The sequence below is a fragment of the Lissotriton helveticus genome, chromosome 1_2, assembly GCF_964261635.1.
Source record: "Lissotriton helveticus chromosome 1_2, aLisHel1.1, whole genome shotgun sequence".
Taxonomy (NCBI): domain Eukaryota; kingdom Metazoa; phylum Chordata; class Amphibia; order Caudata; family Salamandridae; genus Lissotriton; species Lissotriton helveticus.
The window spans coordinates 163,683,241-163,704,724 of record NC_136058.1 but is presented as its reverse complement, the minus strand read 5'-3'; the positions used below and the strand labels follow the sequence as shown (position 1 = coordinate 163,704,724).

The window sequence follows — 21,484 nt, the reverse complement described above, 5'->3', positions numbered from 1 at the left end:
ACACATTTTGGTAGCAAAGCAAGAACCCAGCAAGATCTCGCCTTCTCGTCATAGGACATAAATGGTGATAAGTTATATAAGTTAGCAGTGTGTATGTTTCCGGAGTTCCATGTACAAGGGTAGGGCTCCATCACATGATTTTCTGCAGATAAAAGATTCTGTAACAGGTTTCTCTGACTCCTAATACTCGCCATCTAACAGATTATAGCTAGCTGGATGAGGAGTGGGTGAAACCTGCCTGTTCTCCGTTTTTCTAAAAATTATATATTTATTTTTGGGGATAAAGGGATCTACTGGGTGTGAGCCCAGTAATATTGAAATGAATATAGCAGTGGCACTAGTCTGAAGCCATAGTTATCTCAACAACGGTGGCCCGCAATGGGAAGTGTTGTAAATTCATTCTTAGCTCTATATGGCTTCTTGGTCTCTTAAGTCCTTTCTTTGTGTTTCTATCTTCTTACCTAGCTGTGTTCTATCTGGTGTGTGGGGATTCTAGCCCTGGCAGTTTGAAGCTGACCAGACCAGAAGCAGACCAAAGGAAAAGACCAGGAAGACCAGAGCAGTACCTCACCAAAAAGAACTCACCTAACTGCAGCAAGAATCAAGAAGAAAAGTCTAAAACCGGAGTATCATAAGAAAGATTGATAAATTAGACGTAAACTACAAGAGGAATTCAATGAAGCAAGCCGCAAATTAGTGCTGTGAAACGCCTGGTAATGTGAGAAGAAACTGTAACAGTGAGTAATACGGATATGTTAAAAGAGATTGTCCCACTTCAACAAATATTTTTAAATAATTATTTTTGTCAAGGTGAAGAAAATATATTTTAAAATTGGGAACTGGTAACTCTCTTTAATATGCCAGAATTGCTCCATATTTGCTAGGAGTATCGTTTTACCCAACAAGTACTTAATATGGAAAACGGGGACAATTAAAACCAAATACTGTGAGACACTTGCCATACGTGTTGCCTAGAAAGGAATGGAAAACGACTGATTTACAAGGAATGTTAAACTAGTAAAAGACTAACATGTAATCAGCCGCATTTTTTAGGTCATCTACAAAGATGTGTGCCCCTGAAGTAATTTTCTGCAGTTGTGTGAGGGAATTCGGCGAAGACTGAATTGACACTTGTACAGATCTCCGTCTTACCGTTGGTGCTCTGAGAGAGATCCTTCCCATATTGCGGTTGTGTGCACACTGATGACGTCGTTGGAATGTCCGTGAGTACTAGCGGAATGATTGTCTCTTCATCGTCATACTCTCAGAATGTCCAGTGTCCTGGCTATCACCCATCGTTTGAGAAGTGCTGTCATCATCACGCATTGCGCGCAGCGTGTAACGTCACTCTGCGACGTCAGGCAACCATTTTATAGCTTCATGCGCTGTGTTCTCATGTAACAGGTTTCGAGGACACAACGCAACGCTACCCATGTGCGGTGTGTAGGGTTGCCACGGAATGAAATTAATGGAGACACAACGACAATCTCAGCGGTTGCCACAAGCTGTTTAATTGGAGCATCAGTGAGTTATTGCTAAGTGACTGACATGTTTTTACTATATGCATAATTGCTGTGTTGCAAAGTCTTCCATTTATTTGTATCATATGGAATGAGAGCGGGCCTGAATGTTCTCAACACATTCAACTTTTTACCGGAACCGATGTACGTGATATTTCACTTTTAATTGAAGTAAAACACCGTCCTAGTGGCGAATCTTCTACAACACTGCCACCTAGTGGATTTGGGTAACATTTTGTGTTTGCTTATTTTTATAAATTGAAGAATTCGATCGTCGCTATATGGTTTTCTTTGACAATCCTCAACAAAACTCAGCGTTTTGCGATAAGAGTGTGAAGGCTCAATTTAAGATTGTCATTACCGCATATATAGTAAAGTCATAGTTGAAGTGCGGAAAAACAAACTGCAAGACATGTGAGGCAGAAGAAAATCAGACTTCATTCGAGTAGAAGAGATGTCATTGGTATTTATAGACTGTAGATTCATAGAGATGAATTACTAACTGCAATATTGAAATCGAGGTCTGTCAGAACTAGCATCTAATTGGGAGAGGTCAAGGATTTCATACGACCGGAGCGGGACAAAGGTCCCATAACCAGGAGGGGACAATGATCCCGGAAGTGGTCTCATGTAGAAGTGGACTAACGCTCCAGTGCCACAGTTAATCTGGATGGTGACTCCTGTGGTTTAAGGGGACATAAGTTTACAAAAAAAAAAGAGAGACAACAAAGGAAATTCCAGAACCCGCTGAACCAAGAGATGGGTGGGGACAGAAAAATGCCCCTGGACTGGTAGGGAACAAAGGAAATTCCAGGACCCGTTGAACCAAGAGATGGGTGGGGACAGAAAAATGCCCCTGGACTGGTAGGGAACAAAGGAAATTCCAGGACCCGTTGAACCAAGAGATGGGTGGGGACAGAAGATTGTCTCTGGACTGGAAGGGGACAAAAGTTCCAGATTTAGGACCGGGAGAGGACAAAGGATGTCCCAGGACCGGAGGAGGAGTACCGGGAGTGGACAGATGATGTCCCAGGACCGGTGGAGGACAAAACTCCCACAACCTGTACCGGGAGAGGATGAACAGAGTCCCAAGTCCGGCAGGGTTCACGACCGTGGTTCGTGAAGGACTAGAGCTTGAGAAATGAAATTTAAGAAATTTCGGAAGCCTAAAAACAATCTGAGGCTCTTAACCCAAAGGAAAGACCCAGAACCTATACACCTGGTTTAGAACTAACTTTTGGACTGAAAGAAGTCTAGATCCAAATTTTCTTTGAGAGTATTCTTCCAGAACTGTTCTACCTTCAAAATAGCGAATATCTGCGATGGACAATTATTATTGGAGAAAGTGAACTCTCTATTTCTGTTTTTGGTGGCCACAATGATGGAGCGTAGAGGGTGCACTGGCTCTTCATTTTTGTCAATTGAAGGGGAGAAGGTGGTCATAGTGATCTTCATCTTGTTTCACTTCTTGATCCTGATTCTTTTCTCCCTGTTCTGGAAGTTCATGAGGTCTTCGACCTCCTAAGTGTTATACGTTTTCTTCTTCGTGTTTTCCATGCTTCATCTTCTTATGTGTTTGAGGTTTTCATATGTGTTTTGTTTGTAAGGGGGGAAGATGTGTTGTAAATTCATTCTTAGCTCTATATGGCTTCTTGGTCTCTTAAGTCCTTTTGTTGTGTTTCTATCTTCTTACCTAGCTGTGTTCTATCTGGTGTGTGGGGATTCTAGCCCTGGCACTTTGAAGCTGACCAGACCAGAAGCAGACCAAAGGAAAAGACCAGGAAGACCAGAGCAGTACCTCACCAAAAAGAACCCACCTAACTGCGGCAAGAATCAAGAAGAAAAGTCTAAAACCGGAGTATCATAAGAAAGATTGATAAATTAGACGTAAACTACAAGAGGAATTCAATGAAGCAAGCCGCAAATTAGTGCTGTGAAACGCATGGTAATGTGAGAAGAAACTGTAACAGTGAGTAATACGGATATGTTAAAAGAGATTGTCCCACTTCAACAAATATTTTTAAATAATTATTTTTGTCAAGATGAAGAAAATATCTTTTAAAATTGGGAACTGGTAACTCTTTTTAATATGCCAGAATTGCTCCATATTTGCTAGGAGTATCGTTTTACCCAACAAGTACTTAATATGGAAAACAGGGACAATTAAAACCAAATACTGTGAGACACTTGCCATACGTGTTGCCTAGAAATGAATGGAAAACGACTGATTTACAAGGAATGTTAAACTAGTAAAAGACTAACATGTAATCAGCCGCATTTTTTAGGTCATCTACAAAGATGTGTGCCCCTGAAGTAATTTTCTGCAGTTGTGTGAGGGAATTCGGCGAAGACTGAATTGACACTTGTACAGATCTCCGTCTTACCGTTGGTGCTCTGAGAGAGATCCTTCCCATACTGCGGTTGTGTGCACACTGATGACGTCGTTGGAATGTCCGTGAGTACTAGCGGAATGATTGTCTCTTCATCGTCATACTCTCAGAATGTCCAGTGTCCTGGCTATCACCCATCGTTTGAGAAGTGCTGTCATCATCACGCATTGCGCGCAGCGTGTAACGTCACTCTGCGACGTCAGGCAACCATTTTATAGCTCCATGCGCTGTGTTCTCATGTAACAGGTTTCGAGGACACAACGCAACGCTACCCATGTGCGGTGTGTAGGGTTGCCACGGAATGAAATTAATGGAGACACAACGACAATCTCAGCGGTTGCCACAAGCTGTTTAATTGGAGCATCAGTGAGTTATTGCTAAGTGACTGACATGTTTTTACTATATGCATAATTGCTGTGTTGCAAAGTCTTCCATTTATTTGTATCATATGGAATGAGAGCGGGCCTGAATGTTCTCAACACATTCAACTTTTTACCGGAACCGATGTACGTGATATTTCACTTTTAATTGAAGTAAAACACCGTCCTAGTGGCGAATCTTCTACAACACTGCCACCTAGTGGATTTGGGTAACATTTTGTGTTTGCTTATTTTTATAAATTGAAGAATTCGATCGTCGCTATATGGTTTTCTTTGCCAATCCTCAACAAAACTCAGCGTTTTGCGATGAGTGTGAAGGCTCAATTTAAGATTGTCATTACCGCATATATAGTAAAGTCATAGTTGAAGTGCGGAAAAACAAACTGCAAGACATGTGAGGCAGAAGAAAATCAGACTTCATTCGAGTAGAAGAGATGTCATTGGTATTTATAGACTGTAGATTCATAGAGATGAATTACTAACTGCAATATTGAAATCGAGGTCTGTCAGAACTAGCATCTAATTGGGAGAGGTCAAGGATTTCATACGACCGGAGCGGGACAAAGGTCCCATAACCAGGAGGGGACAATGATCCCGGAAGTGGTCTCATGTAGAAGTGGACTAACGCTCCAGTGCCACAGTTAATCTGGATGGTGACTCCTGTGGTTTGAGGGGACATAAGTTTACAAAAAAAAAAGAGAGACAACAAAGGAAATTCCAGAACCCGCTGAACCAAGAGGTGGGTGGGGACAGAAAAATGCCCCTGGACTGGTAGGGAACAAAGGAAATTCCAGGACCCGTTGAACCAAGAGATGGGTGGGGACAGAAAAATGCCCCTGGACTGGTAGGGAACAAAGGAAATTCCAGGACCCGTTGAACCAAGAGATGGGTGGGGACAGAAGATTGTCTCTGGACTGGAAGGGGACAAAAGTTCCAGATTTAGGACCGGGAGAGGACAAAGGATGTCCCAGGACCGGAGGAGGAGTACCGGGAGTGGACAGATGATGTCCCAGGACCGGTGGAGGACAAAACTCCCACAACCTGTACCGGGAGAGGATGAACAGAGTCCCAAGTCCGGCAGGGTTCACGACTATGGTTCGTGAAGGACTAGAGCTTGAGAAATGAAATTTAAGAAATTTCGGAAGCCTAAAAACAATCTGAGGCTCTTAACCCGTAGAAAATACCCAGAATCTGTACACCTGGTTTAGAACTAACTTTTGGACTGAAAGAAGTCTAGATCCAAATTTTCTTTGAGAGTATTCTTCCAGAACTGTTCTACCTTCAAAATAGCGAATATCTGCGATCAACAATTATTATTGGAGAAAGTGAACTCTCTATTTCTGTTTTTGGTGGCCACAATGATGGAGCGTAGAGGGTGCACTGGCTCTTCATTTTTGTCAATTGAAGGGGAGAAGGTGGTCATAGTGATCTTCATCTTGTTTCACTTCTTGATCCTGATTCTTTTCTCCCTGTTCTGGAAGTTCATGAGGTCTTCGACCTCCCAAGTGTTATACATTTTCTTCTTCGTGTTTTCCATGCTTCATCTTCTTTTGTGTTTGAGGTTTTCATATGTGTTTTGTTTGTAAGGGGGGAAGATGTGTTGTAAATTCATTCTTAGCTCTATATGGCTTCTTGGTCTCCTAAGTCCTTTCTTTGTGTTTCTATCTTCTTACCTAGCTGTGTTCTATCTGGTGTGTGTGGATTCTAGTCATGGCAGTTGGTCTGGTCAGCTGTGAGGATTTGTGCTCTGCTGTCTTATCTTATCTTGTAACTTAATTAATCCAACTTAACTACTGGAAGACGTGTCCTGCTGCCTACTTAATTTATGTACAACAGGAAGTAGCTGGGGGGGGAGGGGTGGAGAATGTGGGGTGTGTAGACAAGGGGTACCGTGAGCTTTTAACATGCTGTTCTGGTATTTGAAGATGGCTGAGCCACAGGAAAAAACTACTGCTTCTTCTTTTGGCTCGCTTGCAGTCCAGACGGGCTTGCCGACCCCTTAGCTCAGCATGCATAGGCATCAGCCAGGGTACACAGGCATCAAGACTAGCTCCCCTGCAGTGCCTGGTCTCATCAGCTAGGTCCTTGAGACTCTTTTGTAAAATTAAATCCTGCATAGTGCTCCTGTGCGCTGATCCAAAATGTGAGCCACTTTAGACAAGCAAAGACTAAAAGGGGCTGATGGACAGCGACCAACGGGTGATGAGGAATGATGCATAGATATCTATGCCTATCTTTGGGCCTAGTTACGATGGTAGGTGGACTTACGTCCACCCGACACTGTTGAGAAAAGGAATTGCCTGACCGTCGGTCGGCTGCTCCGACCGCAGGATTATGATGCAATCTCTGGTAGCAAACATCCATTTGTCGAGGGAAGCTTGTGGGCGGGCAGAAAAGGTCTGCACCATAAGCATCTGTTGACAAATGGATGTTTGTAAACATCCCTGCACCATGTGGCAGACACTGTGAGGTGCAAGGATTTTCAGCCAGGCCCCATTGCTGAGGGCCAGGGGGAAGGGGCTCTGCTAGGGGTCCCCAAAAACAGTTTCCAACAGCCTTTTCAAGTTGGAAAGGCCGACATGAAATGGCTGTCGGAAAGAGCCATCATAATCCTGATGGTGGAGCTGTGCCTGGCTCTGCCATTATTGTGGTATTATGGTGGATCAGACAATGTCCTGACACTGTCCGTTGGAACTGCATTGGAACCCCCCTGCTGGTTTAAATCCGACTGCTGTCATCTTAATACGGCAGTCGAAATGAAACCTACGATGTCAGGCGTAAAGCCTCCAACCAGCCTCCGACATCTTAATCGGGTCCTTTGTGATTACAGACAGTTAAAGATGTCAATAGTCAAACCGGAAAAAAATCAAAACTCATAAAAATTAATGAATTTTCAGTTAAACGAAGTAGTCCTGGTTGTAATTTCTTGGTTCCTTCCGCCCCCTCTCTTCCCTAGCCTTCTATTGGTACTGCCCACGCAAGACTGCATGAACATTCCACAGCTGCCTTCAGCTGACTGGAACTCGTGATGGTGATAGATGCAATAAAGAAGACTCCATCTTTTACAGTGTGCCTCGTTATTTATTACACTGGCGACGGAAGACTGCGTGGGGGCAGTTCACCATCACCCCCAAGTGATGATCCAGCACAGCAAGTAATTTTCGGAAGAATTAAACGGTACCTGTCAAGAGAGGAGACGTGTCCCTCGTGAACCTTCTTCACCTTTGGCGGAGAGAGTGGAGTATAGAGGCGTCTACACTGAGGTTCCCGCTACGTGCTGTTGGTCTTCGTGCTGAGGTGAGGAAGGGAGATCTTCCGACGCGATCACCAGCTGTTGTCCGCCAGCAAGTGGTTCCGTGGCTTGACATATAAGTGGTTGAGCAGGTGTGGTAACTAGCAGGAAAAGTTATGTGCAACCTGCGGGTGTCGCCTGGAAGGGTTAGCCGCCTCATCTCCGTGGTGTGTAGCGTGCGCTACAGGGATTTTTGTGGCAGTTGCTGAGGAGACCGGTCGGGCGGCTGGGGCTGTCGGTGGTGTAACTGCCTGGGCAGCTGGTGGAGTCGTGCGGCACAAGTTCCCTCTCTGTGCGTTTGCTGTAGAGGGTGGTTTCCTCAAGGAACGCGGCTCCTTTCACGGAAGTTGCGCCAGAACCGGGGAGCTGTGGAGAAAGCACCGCACCTGCGCAGTTAGTTTTCATCACAGCGCCAGAGCCGGGGAGCTGTGTAGAGAGCACCGCACTTGCGCAGTTAATTTTTCCCTCACAGAGGCGTCTGCCAGTAGACAATAAGCTAAAGCGGAGCCTCCTCCTGAGCATTGAGGGTGTGTTAACTCCATAGGTGCCACTCTGTCGTTGCCTGCATTCTTCGCTGACAGGCACAGCTGATTCTAATTGCACGACTTTCCTCAAGCTATTTTCTTGGTACCTAAGCGCAGAAGTTGGGGAGAAAGTACAACGCCGGCGTTACCTGTTCCCTCAAGTAGGTGTGTCACACGGCAGTGGTAGCAGTGTTCACCCTGATCAGCAGGTGTGGTTATTCAACAGGTACTGTCTACTCTCAACTTTCATCTTTCGCTGACAGGCACAGCTGATTCTAATTGTACTTCCTCTATATAGCAGAATCGCCTGTCTAACCTACGCTGATGGGCACAGCTGTGTAGAAGTTGTCTTGGCCAAGTCTCTCCATTTTAGAGTAACCATTATATCCTATCGTTACTTATTTCTGCTTTTCTCTTAAATTTGACAGTGTATGAGTGTTTCAGTAATATTATTCCTGCTTTGGGTTAGGATTAAGGGAGTGACATGTTCCTGTTAAATTCATCATTTTGTATAATATTCTTAAGTATAGCCATTGTATATTGTTTACTTTACAGGATGGCGAGTACGAGTATGTCACAGCCACCACCATTTTTGAACGAGGTGGGTGAGCCACAATTACCCTGGAAACAATGGATTAGACTTTTATAGTCTTATCTGATTTCTATTGGGGGCGAGAGATTTCCTGCTTTAAGAAAATTGCATACTTTACTACATAATTTAGGCGTGGACGGGCGTAAAACTTACGACAATATATCTGCGGAGGCAGAGGAAGACAGCGATGACGATGAAAATGTTTATTTAGCAGCAGTAAACAGGCTGGAAAAACATTTTGGGAAAACCATTAATGTAGTCTTGGAAAGGCATACATTTTTCTCTAGGGTGCAAGGTAAAGGGGAAAAGGTTAACACTTATATTGCTGCACTCAAAGGATTAGCTAACATGTGTGAATTTGAAAACCTACAAGATTCTCTTATTAGAGATCAACTATTTAGATGCACCAATAACGCAAAAATACAAGAAAGACTATTGGTTGCAAATCCAGATCTCAAACAAGCGGTGGATATCGCTGTGGGGATTGAGCACACAGCAGATTGCATGGTTGCCATGAAGGGAGAAGGGCAGAAGAATACAGAGGTGAATGCCATAAGCAAACAGGAAACAAACAGGGAAACTAAAGGGAAAAGTCAAGGGCTGGTTCCTCCAGGGACTAAGCTTAAGTGTTTCAGATGTGGGAGCCCTAATCACCTGGCCAATCATGCAAGTTGCCCGGTAAGATCGGTCACGTGTCACAAGTGTGGGAAAAGGGGGTATCTAGCTAGACTGTGCAAAGAGATTCAACCTAAATCAGTCCACTCTATTGAACAGGAGACTGACCAAGAGGTCAAATGGTGTTCAAGGTTGATGATGAAGACAAGGCTGAGAAGTTTCCGTCTTGCACTATTACCTTAGACCAGAGAGAGGTTACTGTTTTCGCTGATTCCTGTTCACCATATGCATTAGTTGAGGAGAAGACATTTTCTAAAATGTTTCCCACAGGACAACAGGACATACAACCTGCAGACATACACCCAGGGGGGTACAATGGGGACCCTATACCTTTGGTGGGAATGACTACGATGAGGATTGGGTTCAAAGGAAGGTGCACTGTGGGTAAAATGTATCTCACAAAGAAAGGCTCTAGTCTGTTGGGATGGAGACACCAACGGGAGTTAGGCATCAAACTAGACCCCAACAGTCCTGATCAAGTACTCCTGGTGGATCAGTCTGTGGGGGGCGAGAATGTGTGTGAGGAGTTTCCCCAGGTGTTTACGGATAAATTGGGATTACTCAAGGACTACCAGCATTCTATAAAACTTAAAGGGAAGGCTAGACCTGTGGCTCATATGGTAAGGCCGATTCCCCATTTGATGCAGGCTCCGCTACAAGCAGAGATAGACAGACTGTTAGCTCAAGGAGTTATTGAGCCCATAGAGAGCTCACAGTGGTTGGCCCCGATTGTCCTCACAACGAAGTCATCAGGAAAGGACATTAGGCTATGTGTGGACCTTAGGGACCTCAACAACAGCATATGGGTAGACAGGCATCCTTGCCACGCATACACGAGGTCCTCACTTTGATCAAAGGGGCTAGTTGTTTCAGTGTTCTTGACCTTTCATCTGCCTACCACCAGGTAGAGTTACACCCCAATTCATGGCACTTAACCTCTTTCATTACCCCATTGGGACCTTCCAGTACATCCGCATGCCTTTTGGCTTAGCCTCGGCTGCTGCTGTTTTCCAGAGGATCATGCAACATGTGCTGGGGGACCTTCCCAAAACTTTGTGCTTCCAGGATGACATCCTCATCTATGGCAAGGATGTTGAGGAGCACGATTCCATTTTGAGAGGGGCATTGACTAAACTAGAGGCTGCGGGGTTAACCCTGAAAAGAGAGAAATGTCGCATTGGGGTGGGATCGGTGGAATACCTGGGCCACACAATTTCAGAGGATGGCATTAAGCCCAAGTTAAATCTAGTTGAAGCTATTCAAGGTACAAAACCACCTACAAATGCTGATGAATTAAAGTCATTTACTGGGCTTTCAGAGTACTATGCCAAATTCGTGAGAAATTATGCCAGTATTGTTGAACCACTAAGAATGTTGGTGAAAGCAAGAACTCCGTTTGTATGGAATGAAAGTTGTCAAGTGGCGTTCACCACAGTGAAAGACAGCATTGCCTCAGCCCCATTTTTGGGGAGATTTGACCCGACCAAACCCACCAGGGAGAGGGGGCTAGCCTCGTACAGATGGATAAGAACAAAGAACAGGTAGTGGCTTTTGCGTCACATGCTCTTAAAGGAGCGGAGGTAAACTACTCTGTAGTAGAGAAAGAGGCGCTAGCATGTACGTGGGCTATTAAGCATTTTCGTTTCTTCCTCTGGGGCATTCCTTTCACTGTGCGGACCGACCACAAACCCCTCATGTATGCCTTCACTACGAAAGGATCAGAGAAAACAACGCCACGTATTTCAAGGTGGATTTTAGGTTTGGAGGGGTACAATTTCACTGTAAAGTACATGCCAGGCTCACAAAATGTGGTTGCAGATTTCCTGTCCCGCTCACCAAACAGTGTTGATGGAAGTGAAGAGGTAACAGAGGATGAGGAACGGGTGTTGAAACTCACATGTTTGGGCAAAGAGGAGTGGGAACAGGGTTTGAACCAAGATAGGTATTTGCAAGCACTCAAAGACTATATAGTAAATGGATGGCCGGGTGAAAAGAGCAAGGTGATACCTGAATTGTGTGGATTCTGCGAGGTGAGGTTGGAACTTAACATTTATGATGGTGTGGTATTCAGAGGAGAAAAGGTGGTCCCACCTAACTCTTTAAGACAGAAAATTGTTGAACTGGCAGATGTGGGACACTTGGGCCGTAGCTTAACTAAAAATAAGATCAGGATGGACTACTGGTGGCCGGGGATGGATGCCATGGCAGAACTCGTAGTGAGAGACTGCATAGAATGCTGCTAAGCGGATAAAACCCATCGAACTAGGAAACCACCCCTGTCCCCGGTGTCTATACCAGAGAAGCCTTGGTCCAAACTAGCCCTGGACATAATTGGCCCACTTAAGTTGAAAACCTTGAGGGAAAGATTTATGCTTGTTTTGGTAGACTACCATTTGAAGTGGGTGATTTACAAATGCGTCCACCAAATCGACACCAAGGCACTTGTAAGCTTTCTCAAAGATACTTTCTTCGAGGAAGGCATTCCTGATATTATAATTACTGATAATGGGGTGCAATTTACATCAGATGAAATGAAAGAGTTTCTTTCAGACATGGGCATCATCCACCAAAAAACTGCATTGTATTGTCCCCGTGCCAACGGGTTGGTGGAGCGCATGAACCGGTTGATAAAAGAGTGCATACAGCGTGCAGAGATTTTAAACACACCTACTGCACAGGCTCTACAAGAAACAATCTGGGCTCACCGCACCACCCCTAACCTAGTCACGGGGGTGTCTCCTTTCACTTCATTGAAGGGGAGAGTTCCTAGAACCAGACTTTCTCCCCCGATTAAAAGACAGGCCAATTGTCTGGTAAACAGAGAAGAAATTGGAGAACGCTATAAAAGCCACCAAGAAAAGTATGAAGCAAGGTACAATGCGGATAAACATGTAAAAACTAGCCAGGTGAGAGAAGGGGATTTGGTTCGCATCGACCTTCCCAAGTCTAGACAGAGAGGTGCCACCAGATTCTCGGATCCCCTGCGGGTGACTAAAGTGGGTAAGAACGTGGTACAGTTAGCCAATGGTCAAACCTGGAGCATGGATAGAATTGTTCTGCACAAGGAAATCAATGTTCCCCAGTTGCAGTCTATGCCTCACAGTATGAGTCGAGTGGCTCTTAGGAGGTCGTCTAGACCCACAGTTGCACCCCGGTGGAGCAAAGATTACTATACCACATGATTAATTGTGTCAGCACTGGTTACGGTTTTGTTTGATATTCTTACCTCATTTCTGCCTACCTTATTGAATTGAAAATTGTTATCTATGCAATGTACTGTCTATCCTTTTCTTTCCTTCCCTCCATAAGGAGATGTGTTGTAATCTCTTGGTTCCTTCCGCCCCCCCTCTTCCCTAGCCTTCTATTGGTACTGCCCACGCAAGAATGCATGAACATTCCACAGCTGCCTTCAGCTGACTGGAACTGGTGATGGTGATAGATGCAATAAAGAAGACTCCATCTTTTACAGTGTGCCTCGTTATTTATTACAGTCCTGTATTCAACTTTCCTGTAATCCACATCCCTTCATTGAGACAAAAGATCACCATTGGCAGCGTTGGAGTTCTTAAATGAAACGATATTACACTATGTAACCCACTTTTAATTATTGGATGTATGACATTACAACGCATGCTTTTACATCGCATGCCTTCACAACACGGTTTTTACAACGCAAACCTTTACAACGCATAGCGCTTTGGGGTGCTGGATAGTAAATAGTTTAATTTACTATTCCAACTCCAGTCCCCGTGGACACTAGGGAAGGTGTTGGATAGTAAATTAAACGTATTCCCTATCCTAGAGCGCCCCCCAGTGCAATGCGTTGTAATGGTTTGCGTTGTAAAAGTTGCGTCGTAAAGGCACTGCGTGAAAAAAGTTGCGTTGTAAAGGATGTTTCCCTTAATTATTCATTGGTTAATTAGATCAGCGGCTGCGAGCCTGTCACGGGTTCAGAATCACAAGCCTGCAGGTCCGTCTTTGCTTATCATCAATCCGGGCTGATTAAACGACATGCCAATGAGGCTGGTAACAGTTTGAGGCTAGTTATTTTGAAATGCACACTACACGAAAAGCAAGTACTACAATGACAGGGCATTTCTGCTCATTATTGAGTTGTTCTGATTAATTTTACACTTTTTAAGTGTTTATAAATATTGATATTAACCACTGTGGGCATGTGTTACTGTCGCCCTGCTCGATCCTCACATTATCAGATGTACCTTGAACAAACCATCCACCCAGGAGCAGTCTAACAAACACTGGACTTGTGAACAGTCCAGTCAGACACCACAGAGGACAAGGTCAACCCCTTCAGCAGAGACTGATCGGATACTTCCCAAGCATTACTCCTCAGGAAACACGTTTTGTGCAAACGTGCATTTGATTCGAGCTGGAAGGGATATCTGCGCATCTGTGAACAATAAAAAGGGGGAGGGCTGTCTGGGGGCTGCCCCCTGTATTAACTATGCCTCGCTTGTCCTTTTCAACGCTGCTAGAGATAGTGAGATCAGAGGGGGTCATTACGATGGCGGGAAATCCGCGACGGCCGGGCTGGCAGTTGCGGATCTGCCGCCATCACCCTGAAAATTCCCACCACCAAATTAGGATGGAGGTGGGAATGTGAACGGTACCGCGGCGGATGGAAAGACTGTCCGCCATGGTCCGGCAAGGCGGGCCTTTTCCGCCCGCCTTGCGGGACTAGGTACAATGGGTCAGCACCGCCGTGGGCATTATGATGCCTGTCTTTTGCGGCGGTGTTCCTGCCGCAAAAAGACAAGCGGAAAATGCCTTTGGGGGCCCGTTGCATTTGCATGTACAAGGTGGCAGGCACTGCCTGCCACGTTGTACATGCAAATGTAAAACATGTATTTTTACATTTTGGCAGGTGCTGCCACCCGCCACAATGTAAACATACAGGATGCGCCCGCCAGTGTGGCGGACGCATCCTAATTCATTTTGTGGTACCGCCGCACCTATGGCGGGGGTCCCTTTTCAGCAGCGATAGTCCGCCCGCCATCGTAATCGGCCCCAGAGTTTGAAAATCAAAAACCGGGACATTCTACGAACATAGAAGTAGGACTATAATTTTGCATCTGGTGACGGGGACACAACGGCTAAATTGACGACATTCCTCAGCAGAGAAACACAGACAGCGAGGCCCAAAGGGGTAAATAGATGCAACTTTTACTCACAGAATTATGTATGTTAATTTGTTTGCTTTCTGAAAAAGGCTGCTAACTGATCATGCACTGGAGCACATGAAAACGTGCTACCCTCTGTGTTCACTCCACCCTTTCTGAAACTTGTGCAAAAACCGTCCAGGACAGATGGTGAAAACCCGGGACTCTCCTAGCAAATCCTGAATACCTGGTCATCCTAGGTAGGATTGCATGTGTGGAAAGCATAAGAGCAGGGGATCAACATCTTTCACAGGTGCCCCGCACTGCCGAATGCCGATGCGTTTGAATAGTATGACTGCATACTCTTGATTCCACCTTATGCCTCTTTCTTCCACCACCCTACACTTTCTGTCTCCGTATCTCACTTTTTTGTTGCAATTTTGAATCCTTCCTTTCTCATTGTTTTAGTATCTTCCCTGCCCTCCCTCCTTCTTTCTCCCTTTTCTCTTTTTGCTCCGAGTCAAAATATGATCATGAAAAATAAGTCCACTTTCCTGAATGTGAGTGCTGGTGCCCCCCACCTGTAACTATAAGCACAAATGGTATTATTTAAAGGCTTGTGTTTGAAGACGTGGCATTTGAGTAAAGGTTTGGTAATGTTGGTCGAGTTAGATGCTCTCAGGGTGATGCTTAGCATGTCACAGTGAGGTGGAGCTATGAGTGAGAAAGACTAACAGCCAGATGCATCAAACCAAAAAGTGCTCGCAAAAATAGTGATTAGCTATTTGCGAGCGCTTTTTAGCATTTTCCAATGCATCAACCAAAAAGACCAATCCCGCAAAATACCGAATCGCTAAAATAGGGAAAAGCGAAATTGCCATTCCATATTTGCGAGAAATCCAAATTGCGATAACAAATAAGGAATCGCAAAAAAAATTCGCTATACAATGCATGAAAAATCGCAAATAGCGATTTCTTCAAAAATCGCTATTTAGCAAGTGCAGATTAAGGGGAATCACAATCAGGTGGTAAAAAAAAAAAAAACCTACTCACCTGCAAATCATCTGAAGCCTATTTAAACAGACCCATGAGGCCACAGTGGCCTTTCACAATGGCAGCACTCTACGTGTTTGCAAGGAGGAGGAGGATACTTGCAGCAGGCCAGCCCAGAAGGAGAATCCAGGAGAGAATCTTCCGCCTGCGCATCACTTTGTTGGGACAAACTGTAGAGCAAATATATGATAAGTACAGGCTGAATGCTGCAATGATTCACTACTTAATAGATGAATTGGACCCACTATTGCAGCGCCAGACTCTTAGGACCCAGGCCATCCCAACTCATGTCCAGGTGCTATGTTGCCTGCACCTGCTTGCGTCAGGTACTTTCCAGGATGTAGTAGCAGGAGCTGGAGGGGTATCACAGAACTCCCTTTCGCGGTTCTTCAAATCCTTCCTGGCCGCCATGATGGCTTTGATCCACAACCACATCACCTTCCCCACAACCCAACAGGAATTGACCCAAACTAAACAGGACTTCTACCAAGTTGCCCAGTTTCCACACGTGATCGGATGCATAGATTGCATCCACGTAGCCATATGTCCCCCAGCAGTAAATGAGTATATCTTCCGTAACCGCAAAGCATATCACTCAATAAATGTCCAAGCAGTGTGCAATGCGAAAAACATCATTACCGACCTCGTAGCACAATACCCTGGGAGCACCCACGATTCCTACAACTTTCGCCATAGTTGCATGCACACACGTCTGCTCAGGGGCGAATTTGGCGAAGGACACCTGCTAGGTAAATTTAATAAAATACTCATCACTGAAGTATGAAATGGCAATGCATACCTGACACTAACACTTTGCTTTAAACCCTGTAGGTGACAGTGGCTACGCGGTGAGGGATTTCATCATGACTCCATACTTGAACCCAGCCAGCCCACAACAACAGAGGTACAACGCAGCCCACATCAGGACACGTAATGCCATCGAACGGACATTTGGATTGCTCAAGAGTCGCTTCCACATCCTGCATAAGACTGGAGGAGCAATGCTGTACCACCCGGAAACATGCTGCAGGATAGTGGCGGCATGTGCAATGTTGCACAATATAGCAACAAGGAGAGGTATCCCCTTAGAGGAATCCGACACTGAGGACAACCAGCCCCCAGCACACCCACGCCGGGCACATTTGGCCACTTCAGCGGAGGGGCAAAGAAAATGTACAGACATCACCCAGCATTATTTCTAAGGTATGTAATGATGAGACACAACACTTAATTGCAGGAAATGAAAAGTATTTATTAGCACGTGAAGCGGTAGGGGTGTTCATTTAAACATAGCTGGTGGCCATAAGCACAATAACTGCATGCACTAAAGGACAAATGAGACACACAAAGGACTTGAAATTCAGTCACAAAGAATGTCTTGGACATGGTTACGTCACCATTATGAATTCCACCATTCGGATTAGGTTTAGCGTTTCCTCCCTCTCACACCCAAACGTCTTTCACCTGCATCTGCATCTACATTCTCGGATGCAGCGGGAGGGGTTGCTCTACGGGTACTGCACCTCCTGCCAGTGGTGACTTGTGCAGAGATGCTGCTTAGGCTGGATGCCTCACTACCCTCTTCCCCTGTAACATTGCCGTGCTCACCAGTTCTAGACTGCATCAGTTCAACGGCAGTGGTCATTTGGCCGAGTGCTTTGGACACATCCCCACAAAAATGGCCCATATCAATCTGCATTTCCACCGACCGACGTGACAGCAGTGCAATGCTGTTGCAAATCTTGTTTTTAGACCTGGTATAGCCAGCCATGCAGGTCACAAACTGGTGATGCCTCCTCCTCTGTGTGTTGTTTGATTGTCTGTTTGCTTCCACAAGTGCTGTAGTTAGTTACCTCACACTCTCGGCCATGACTGATATGTTTCTGTTCATTTTTGTCATCTTCAGGTTGATGGCTCCCATATGCCTCGCTTGCAGGTGCTGCACCCGCAACATCTGTGATTCCATGCCACCCCACACATTGGGAGTTCCTGCCTCCTGTGCCCCGATAAGGGTCCTTGGCCTGCGTCTTATTCCCATCCGGACATGTGCCTGAGGTGTAGTTGTGTGGCTCACACTTGGATGGCTTGTCTCAGGAGCAGTTTCAGGTCCCTGTTCTGTCTCCATTGGCTGCAGTGGTGTAACTGTGGCCCTGCGTTTTGCCGGTGCCTTGGTTTTGGGTGGTGGTGTCACAGGTTTCGCCACGGCAGCCTCTTCAATGACCTGTGTGCTGTCTCCACATTCACTGTCATCAGTGTCTTCTGCTGCATCTGTGATGTGAAACAGTGCAATATTATTTTGTGTTGGTGCTAATGTTGTGCAACGTTACATTTCTTTACATATTAGCTCTCACTGTCTCTCATCATTGACAGTGCAGCATTTTGGTAGCATTTTGGCTTACAATGTTGTATTGTGACTGGCAATTTGGTTCTACAGCCTACAGGTCCCATAATGTATTTGTGTCCCTATGTACAATGTGGATTGGACTATTTTTGCTGTGATTTAGCTGGTTAATTACTGATTGGGCACGATTAGGATGCACATTGTAATGTTGATTATCATGCATCTTACCTTGTGTGCTACTGGCCGCACCAAATGTATCCAGCTGCGTTACTCCCACCACTGCTTCAGGCTGGATAGTGCCCTCAACCAGGTCCTCCAGGGCTGTGTTGTCTGGGACTGTTGAGCTTCCTCCTCCGGTCACCTCCGCCTCCTTCAGCCTTTGCGCTATCCGCTCCTTGGCACGGCTACGCAGGTCGTTCCATCATTTCTTTAAATCATCGATGCTGCGGTGTGTCACCCCCACAGCATTCACTTTGATTTTGATCCTGTTCCAGATCCTTCTTTTTTCTGCTTCTGGTACTTTAAGTGACAACTTCCCAAAAAGCTTGTCTCTTCCTGGCAACTGCACCCTTTTCTGTTGCTGTTTGGGACATTTTGACTGTCTCCACCTGTCAGCAAACAACAGTTTGTGTTTTCTGCTCTCTCCCCCAGCACTCTGCTTCTGCCTCTCAGTTCCTCTGTGCACAGGTGGCAGCATAGGCGGATTGACTTCCTGGTTGTGAGGTCATCAGCCTGCTCCCAATGCGACTCTGTAGTTTTCCCGAGCTCGGACTTTGCGATCTCGCAATTTGCGATCTCGCAAATAGCGAAATCGCAATTAGCGGGATCGCAAAATGCAAGAATAGAGGTTTTACACAATAGCGATTCTTTAACATGGAATCGCTAATGTAATTAGCGATTTTAAGTGAATCTTAATTTTTTCGCTATCCTCATCATGCATAGCTAATAGCGAGTCCTTATTTGCGATTCCTTAATAATCGCAAATAAGGATTCTCTATTTCTTTGCTTGATGCATCTGGCCCTAAAACCAGAACAAGGATTATGGCTGGAAAGATGCTAGAAAAAGAGGAGGAGTAAAGTGTGGTTTCTTTTACTATCCTTTTGAATGGTCTGCGAACTAAACATGTCGGCATGTTGGGTGGAATGCCGTACTATGGCCTGGATGAACTTTAGGTATAAAAGTGGGCATTTTATTCTGGTTTAGTTCACCACCCAAGAACTTGCCATTGTCTCCTTTTCAGTTCTTCAGTCAAACTATCAACCCCATGGAGAAGGTTAAAAAGGAGGGATCTCTTTGGAGAAAGTGCTTAAAATGAGTGCACAAATGAACCAGGAAAATAAATAAATCCACAACCATCTTTCTAGAATCAAATAAATCATCCCCTTTATATTTAGATATCTAAGGATAGCGCGAGTTCAGGGAGAATGTAATACTTGACTACGATGATTATGTGCACTTAAAATTATGACAAAATCGACCCAGAAAGTGTAGAAAGCCATAAGGCTAAGGCAAAAATGAATTATGGACTGGAGAGAAGAACCTAATGACTGCGCCTCTTGCCAAGATCTGCACTGGTTAAAGGTGGAAGACAATGTAAGATTTAAAGAACAATGCTTATGACATAAATGTGTCACTACCACTGGCGTTGAATATATAAAATATAAGTAAAAACCATTCCATTATACACATACCATTTGCCAGCCAATGAAAGCCAAGTTCCACCAGCAGTGGTGGCCGGCACAGGTAAGATCGATGGGGTGAGGCGGGCTGGGCTGGGGAGTTAAGAAAGTCGACAGACGACGGGTTAGTTAAAATTAAATACAAAAACGAATAAAACCACTTACCTTGCGTTCCGCATTAACTAATATGTCGTCTGTCGGCTTTCACTTCCAACCCTCTCTGCCGCTGCCCCGGCCTCACTGCCTTACCACTCTTATCTGTGCCAGCCGCCACTGGCCACCAAGCGTGTTTTATTTAGGGCCATTAAAAAGGAAATCATTTTGCTACCTGGCACTCAAATTGTGGAATGCCCTTCAACGCTCTCCTCAGTTCCAATCATCTGTACTCGGTTCAAATTACTCCTTAAACATAATTTTTTGCTAAGTTCTAGCTCTGCTATGATTGCAGGCAAAAAGCACAGCATCGCCCACTGATGTATTGGGGCGTTTTTACCAAGGCGTCACGCAGCCAACACAGCAAGACATGCATAAAACATAGAGAGCAGAAAAGTGTGACATCTACAATGATATGGCGCACCTCTGCTCCCTTCTTGTGCTGGTGCACTGTGTTCAGCCTATCGCCAAAGCAGGCACCTTGGGCCATGCTGCAAGGGTACCTGTGTTACGAGTAGGATTGTTTTTGTGCATGAAGGCAAACATTCAGATTCAAAAACAGTCCATAATGGCATTTTCCGTTTTCTATGTGTGATGCAGAATTGATTACACATAGAATAAGGAAGTAACAAGGAGAAATACAGATATTTCTCATAGTTACACCTGGGTCTGGGAGGCGCACTATTTTAGCACCATTCCAGGCTTACTGACATTAGTAAATCTGGGATTGTGCCAAAATCCATGAATGGATGCTTGGGAACGTCCATGCTCCACCCAAGGAAAGCCTCCCTTGTGCAAAGAAACGCAGGGCAGAGCTATGCAGTGCATTGCGTTACTTTGTATATACTAAACCATTGAAAGCAGCTTTGCGTGGCTTAGTAACTCCCAGCTAAGGACATGCGTTGCCTTGTGATGACTTGCGTCATGCAAGAATAATGCAAACCCTTAGTAAATCTGGGACATAATTTATTGAAACCTATACACGTGTACGCCAGCAAGCAATATATCCAAACACTGGATAGAAAAAAAGAAACATGGTCTCTCCGTGTTCCATGCCTATTCTGTTCCTTTCTTGTCCAGGACTATTTAGATCTCATTTTTCAAATGTGCTGCATTGTGATAACTTCCTGTTTCATTGTGTTTCGTGTTTGTACACTTTCTGTCTGTGTTTACCTATGCTTTGCCTCCTTTCCTGTTAGGTGCTGTATTCTGTTGGCCTTCAATCTGTACCCTGACTCCTTGCCCTTGTGTATATATTGGAAAATTACAAGAAAACACATCACAAAGTGCAATTTCAGCAGAGTTTCTAGATCAGTCAATCAAGATTATGTATGGATTCCACGCTTCAACACATCCCTCAAGATGTCCAAACTTCTGAGAATGCATGGACTGTTATATTTCCGTTTGAACTTCAAGGTTAATATTTGACATCAAAGAGGCCTTCTTCAAATTCACTGCCCTGCAATAGTTGGTTTTCATTCATTCTTCTACTGCACTATATCTATCTATCTATCTATCTATCTATCTATCTATCTATATATATATATATATATATATATAATTGTTACTTTAGGGCACGAGGAATAGTTTCTTCAGATAACTATAACTAGTGAATGTCAGTGTTTTAAAATGTTATGTTGCCACTGAAATTTTCACCTAACTATAGTGTTACTTTAACTGTTGTTTTTTTTGTAAAGTAAGATATAATTACAATTCCTAAACATAATGTCACTTTAACCTTTGTTACTTTTAGTGAATTTCTTG

General features: G+C 44.7%; 1 long non-coding RNA gene across 2 annotated transcripts; it reads left to right on the top strand.

Annotated features, from left to right (window-relative positions):
* Positions 1 to 517: 517 nt before the first annotated feature.
* On the top strand, positions 518 to 21,468 carry LOC144799267 (uncharacterized). 2 transcript variants are annotated; one of them, XR_013603783.1, is made up of 3 exons: positions 518 to 737; positions 16,378 to 16,749; positions 20,920 to 21,468. It is a non-coding gene; the product is annotated as an uncharacterized LOC144799267 (long non-coding RNA). The 2 variants fall into 2 exon arrangements; XR_013603782.1 differs by lacking the exon at positions 518 to 737 and adding an exon at positions 3,911 to 4,276.
* Positions 21,469 to 21,484: the final 16 nt, after the last annotated feature.